This window comes from Tachyglossus aculeatus, unplaced genomic scaffold (genome assembly GCF_015852505.1).
Source record: "Tachyglossus aculeatus isolate mTacAcu1 unplaced genomic scaffold, mTacAcu1.pri scaffold_140_arrow_ctg1, whole genome shotgun sequence".
NCBI lineage: Eukaryota > Metazoa > Chordata > Mammalia > Monotremata > Tachyglossidae > Tachyglossus > Tachyglossus aculeatus.
The window spans coordinates 6,549-13,028 of record NW_024044866.1 but is presented as its reverse complement, the minus strand read 5'-3'; the positions used below and the strand labels follow the sequence as shown (position 1 = coordinate 13,028).

Sequence of the window (6,480 nt, the reverse complement as noted above, 5' to 3'; positions counted from 1 at the left end):
CTTTTCTCAGCCACTTGAGTAAGTGACCATCAGCAGCCCCAGCTGAACACCACACCACACTGAGCCTCAGCACAGAATCTCCCCCAACCCATGCACACACCATGCTCAATCAGCCTCCCCCACTAACAGGGCTGGGAGTGAGCAGAGGAACAAGGGCATCAGTATCTCTAACTGTTGAGCACCCTATTATGGGCAGAGCACCAGATTGGACACCTCCCCTGGTCAGAGCATTGAGCTGGATGCCTATTGTGGGCAAAGCACTGGGCTATACCCTCATCAGACGGGTCTGCCTGAGGTGGCAAGGGCCGACATCTACAGTGATTATCCACGTTCCTACTCGGGAATCCTGTCAGCAAAGGGCCAGAGACCTCGATTTTCAAACTCCTGCATGTGAGAATCTTCCTCCCCACGCCCGTCCCACTCCATAATCTCTGGATGGGAGCCCAAATACAGCTCTTTTTAGCCAGACGGGACAAGAACCTGAATCGCCCATGGATTCTGCCTGACATTTTTGGTGCCTTGCGAACCATTGATTTTGGCAGGTTGCCACAGCCACAATCTCTAAAAATTGCTGAAATCAGCATGGAGCCTACTCATACAAAATCCACTCGGGCTTGACCCCAAGGCAATTCGCCCAACAGGTAGGTAGCATCTCGAGGGTCCTGACACTAGAGTTGGTCACCATCTGCTCCGGTCCTCCCCACCGGCATTATGCACCCAGCGGGCTACGGGCCGGCACTCATGGGCACTGGGCAGACTTTAGCAGACAGTCACTTCCGGTCACCTTTCGGGACTGGAGCCCCACGCCTATCCAAAGCGTACAGAGCAGAGTCCTCGCGCCCCACCCCCATACTGCTCTCCATCTCCAGGATGAGGGCCGGGCCTCGGGAGCAGGAACTTGGGAGTTTGGGGGTGGGGAACTTTGCAGAGAGTGCCATAGCCGGGACTTCCCAGCTCGCACTTTTAATACAACCTGAAAGCGACTCAACATTACAAGCGGGTGAGAAGCTGCCAAAATGCCAGCTGTGTTCGGTACAGCCCGTCCCCCACCTCCTAGGCAGCTAGTCCCTCCGACGTGGGATGGTCTCCTCCTGGATGCAGATCTTCAGGGCATCCCCAGTGTATACGTCCCTCTCAGCGGCGGAGATGAAGACATCTTTGACCAGCTGCAGGGCCTTCCCCAAGGTCAAGGGAATGTGCTCCACGTTCTGCATGTTCTTGAAACCTATCTTGCCAAATCCAACGGCTCCTACTCTACCCTAATCCTCCTCGACCTCTCAGCTGCCTTCGACACTGTGGACCACCCCCTTCTCCTCAACACGCAATCCAACTTTGACTTCACAGACTCCGTCCTCTCCTGGTTCTCCTCTTATCTCTCCGGCTGTTCATTCTCATTCCCCTTGATGGGCTGCTCCTTCCCCTCCCATCTCCTTACTGTAGGGGTTCCTAAAGGGTCAGTTCTTGGTACCGTTCTGTTCTCTATCTACACTCACTCCTTTGGTAAACTCATTCGCTCCCACAGCTTCAACTATCATCTTTATGCTGATGACACCCAAATCTACATGTCTGCCCCTGCTCCCTCTCCCTCCCGTCAGGCTCGGGTCTCCTCTTGCCTTCAGGACATCTCCATATGGATATCTGTCCGCCATCTGAAACTCAGTATGCCAAAGACTGAACTCCTTATCTTCCCTTTCAAACCCTGCCCTCTCCCTGACTTTCCCAGCACTGTAGATGGCACTACCATCCTTCCCGTCTCACAAGCTCGCAACCTTGGTGTCATCCTCGACTCCGCTCTCTCGTTCAGCCCTCACATCCAATCCGCCACCAAAACCTGCCGGTCTCACCTCCGCAGCATCGCCAAGATCCGCCCTTCCCTCTCCATCCAGACTGCTACCTTGCTGGTTCAGTCTCTCATCCTATCCCGACTGTATTACTGCATCAGCCTCCTCTCTGATCTCCCATCCTCCTGTCTCTCACAACTTCAGTCTATACTTCATGCTTCTTCCCGGATCATCTTTGTGCAGAAACGCTCTGGGCATGTTATTCCCCTCCTCAAAATTCTCCAGTAGCAGCTAGTCAACCTACACATCAAGCTAAAACTCTTCACTCTCGGCTTCAAAGCTCTCCATCACCTCGCCCCCTCCTACCTCATCTCCCCTCTCTCTTTCTACAGCCCAGCCCACACCCTCTGCTCCTCTGCCACTAACCTCCTCACTGTATCTCATTCTCGCCTGCCCGGCCATCGACCCCCGGCTCACGTCTTCCCTCTGGCCTGGAATGCCCTCCTTCCGCACATCCGCCAAGCTAGTTCTCTTCCTCCTTTCAAAGCCCTACTGAGAGCTCATCTCCTCCAGGAGGCCTTCCCAGACTGAGCCCTCTTTTCCTCTCCTCCTCCCCATCCCCACCGCCCTACCTCCTTCCCCTCCCCACAGCACCTGTATATACGTTTGTATAGATTTATTACTCGATTTATTTTACTTGTACATATTTACTATTATATTTATTTTGTAAATAATGTGTGTCTAGCTTCATTTACATTTATTTTTGTGACGACATTTGTCCACACATTTTGATTTGTTGTCTGTCTCCCCCTCTAGATTGTGAGCCCATTGTTGGGTGGGGACCGTCTCTACATGTTGCCAACTTGTACTTCCCAAGCGCTTAGTACAGTGCTCTGCACACAGTAAGCGCTCAATAAATACGATTGAATGAATGAATGAATGAATGAATGAATGAATGAATCTGGTTGTCCAGCAGAGGCCTGAGCATGGTGCTTGACGAGCCTCCGGCCTTGAAGCTGTCTATCTGGTATGAGGCGATGGGATCGAAGCTTACACTGCACCCTTCCCTTCCTCATCGAGACCCCCGATGATGATGTAGACATAGTACGGGAAGAAGTGCCTCGAATACAGTATAGTGGACAGCATAGCTTCAATGGCGCTGGTGGTCATGGTCTTGTTGTTGGAGTGTTTGTACATCTTTAATCTTGCTTCAATGGTTCTGGTGAGCGTCAGGCAGTCTCCGTGAAAGCCACAACATCCAATGACCATCCGGTACATTAGTATGTAGCACTTTGGGTTGTCCCGGCTGTGAATTGAATAACCTTCACTCAATCATGTGTCAGAGGCAATGATAGAACAAATCTTCTCCGGCAATTGCCAGGACAGTTACTCCATTGAAAGAGTAGGGCTAGAAGCTCAGCTGGAAGTGGCCGGCGAGGCTGCATGGCTCCAGCTCCTGGTTGGGCTCTGGATACACGGAGGTGGCAGTGAAGGTGGCAGCAGAGAACATCGTGGTCTGGCGGCCAAGGCTGAAGAAGAAGCACAGTCCTTGCTGTCTCACAAGCAAGATGGCAGACCCAGAACCGACTAGAAGCAACATCACGTCTCCCCCCACGCCTCCACAGCCCCCGTCCGTCTTGTGCTTAGTCCGGATGGAACTTCATTCTAGATGTTCAGGTGGAAAATGGTCCACCATCCCGTGTTCTGGCTCCTGAGGTCCGAGGGAGGCAACAAATAGGAAATAGTAATTTGCTAAGCACTTGCTATGTGCCAGGCACTGTTTTAAGCGCTGGGATAGATACAAGGTAATCAGGATGTCCCACGAGGGGCTAACAGTCTTCACCCTCATTTTACAAATGAGGTAACTGAGGCACAGAGAAGTTAAGTGTCTTGCCCAAAGTCACAAGGCTGACAAATGGAAGACGTGGGATTAGAACCCATGATTTCTGATTCTCAAGCCCATGCTCTTTCCATTAAGCCACGAATCAGCTTTGCTGAATTGTTTGTTTTAGAAAACTGTTGTCTCTTTTTAGTAGACAAGGTGTACGTACTGTCAGGGTACGTTTATTCCCTCTTCTCGCTGTGAATACCTCCTATGGCAGAAGTTAGGACAACTAAAAGTTCCTTTCAGACTATCTTGTTTCTATGATTCCACTCCAGATATACTCCCTAATAGGTATGGGGTTCTATTGGTGAAAGGAAACAAATGGCCACAAAGATTCCTGAAAATGTTCATAGTCCATAAAACTACCATCTCTGTTTTTTTATTCTCAAAATAAGGGATCCTCTTTCTTGTCCTATTATCAATCAGTCAATCAATCAATGGTATTTATTGAGTCCCTGAAGTGCTATATTCAATGCCTGGGAGAGTACAATACAATAGAGATTGTAAGTTCGCTGTGAGCAGGGAATGTGTCTGCTATGATGTTTCTGTATTTATTCTCCCAAAGTTCTTCATATGGTACTCTGCACATAGTATATGCTCAATAAATATGATTAACTAACTAGAGTAGGTAGACCTGATCCCTGCCCAGAAGGAGTGTACAGACTGGAGGGACTTCCCAGCTCGCACTTTTAATACAACCTGAAAGGGACTCAACATTACAAGCGGGTGAGAAGCTGCCAAAATGCCAGCTGTGTTCGGTACAGCCCGTCCCCCACCTCCTAGGCAGCTAGTCCCTCCGAAGCGGGATGGTCTCCTGTATGCAGATCTTCAGGGCATCCCCAGTGTATACGGCCCTCCCGGCGGCGTGTGCAGACTGGAGGGGGAGTGTACAGACTGGAGGGGGAGGCAATAAATAGTCGTATTTATTGAGCACTTATGGTGTGCAGATCATTGTACTAAAATGATTTATTTTATCATTAAAATAAATGATAGATGGATATGCACATAAGTGCTGTGGGGCTGAGGTGAACGTCAAAGTGTTTTAAGGGTAGAGACCCAAGGGCAGGTAATGCAGAAGAAAGGGCAAATTGGAGAAGTGAGGGCACAGTCAGGAAAAGCCTAATGGAGGAGACCTGATTTTAGAAGGGCTCTGAAGATGGGGAGAGTACTGCTCTCAGAAACAAGAACAGCCACAAGAAACATTCATTCATTCAATCGTATTTATTGAGTGCTTACTGTGTGCAGAACACTGTACTAAGCGCTTAACATACCTCGGAGTTTACTCCTTTCCTTCCTGGCATAGGTTTCTACTAAATCCCCTCTTGGGCTTCTGCTTCCCAAAAGGAAACATATGGAAATATGTAGGACTCTTCCTTAAAGGCATTGTCCTTGCCCCTCACCACTTCCTACTGTCATTCTTTAACAAATAATTATCAATTCCTTAGATTCCTTGTACCCTAAATCCTGCATCCTTCCTCTCAAACTTTCAATGCCCACCCACTCTTTACATCAATCAATCAGTGTATTGAATGTCTACTGTCCTGGCTCTCCTGCTTCTCGTCCTATCTCTCTGGTTGCTCAGTCTCAGTCTGTTTCACAGGTTCCTTCTCTGCCTCACGTCCCCTAACTGTTGGGGTCCCTCAAGATTCTGGGTCCCCTTCTATTCTCCAACTACACCCACTCCTACTCATTCGTTCCCATTGCTCCAACTACCTATCATCTCTATGAGAATAATCCCCAAATCTACACCTCCAACCCAGATCTCTCTCCTCTGCTGTCTCATATTTCCTACTGCCTTCAAGACATCTCTACTTGGATGCACCACCGACATCTCAAACTTAACATGTCCTAAACAGCACTGTTTTATTTTCCTACCCAAACTTTGTACTCCCCATGACTTTCCCATCACTGCACACTGCACCACCATCCTTCCTGACTCACAAGCTCGTAACCTTGGTGTTATACTTGTCTCAACTCTTTCATTCAACTCACATATTCAATCTGTCACTATATCCTATCAGTCCAACCTTTACAACATCGCTAAAATCTGCCCTTTCCTCTCTATCCAAACTGCTACCATGTTAATCCAAGCACTATCCTATCCCATCTTGATCAATGTATTCACCTCCTTGCTAACCTCCCTGCCTCCCATCTCTCTCCACTCTAATCCATACTTCGTCATGCTGCCCAGATTATTTTTCAATAAAAACATTGTCTATGATTCCCCATTCCTTACCATCAGCTTTAAAGCACTTAATCATCTTGCCCCCTCCTACAATACCTTGCTACTGCCTACTAAAACCCAGTCCAGAAACTTTACTCCTCTAATGCCAACCTGTTCGCTGTGCCTTGATCTCATCTATCTCGTTGCTGACCTCTTGCCCATATTCTGCTTCTGTCCTGGATGCCCTCCCTCTTCATTTTGAACAATCACTCTCCACACCTTCAAAGCCTTGTTGAAGACACATCTCCAAGAGGATTTTCCTGAATAAGCCCTGATTTCCTTCTCTACCACTCCCTCTGTGTCGCCTTTGCATTTGGATTTGCATCACTCCCACGGCCTCACAGCATCTATGTACATATCCGTAATATATTTGTTTATATTTTTCTGTGTCTCCCTCTAGCCTGTAAGCTCGTTATGGGTAGAGAACGTATCTATTAACTCTGTTATATTGTACTCTCCCAAGTGCTTAGTACAGTCCTCTACAAACATTAAACAATAAATGTGGTTGATCGATTGATTGGTTACCATGTGCAGAGCATTGTACTGAGTGCTTGGGAGAGTACAAATATGGGCGATATTTATGAAGAGCC

General features: G+C 48.3%; 1 pseudogene; it reads right to left on the bottom strand.

Annotated features, from left to right (window-relative positions):
• Window positions 1–1,061: 1,061 nt before the first annotated feature.
• Window positions 1,062–3,381, bottom strand: LOC119923062 (annotated as a pseudogene).
• Window positions 3,382–6,480: the final 3,099 nt, after the last annotated feature.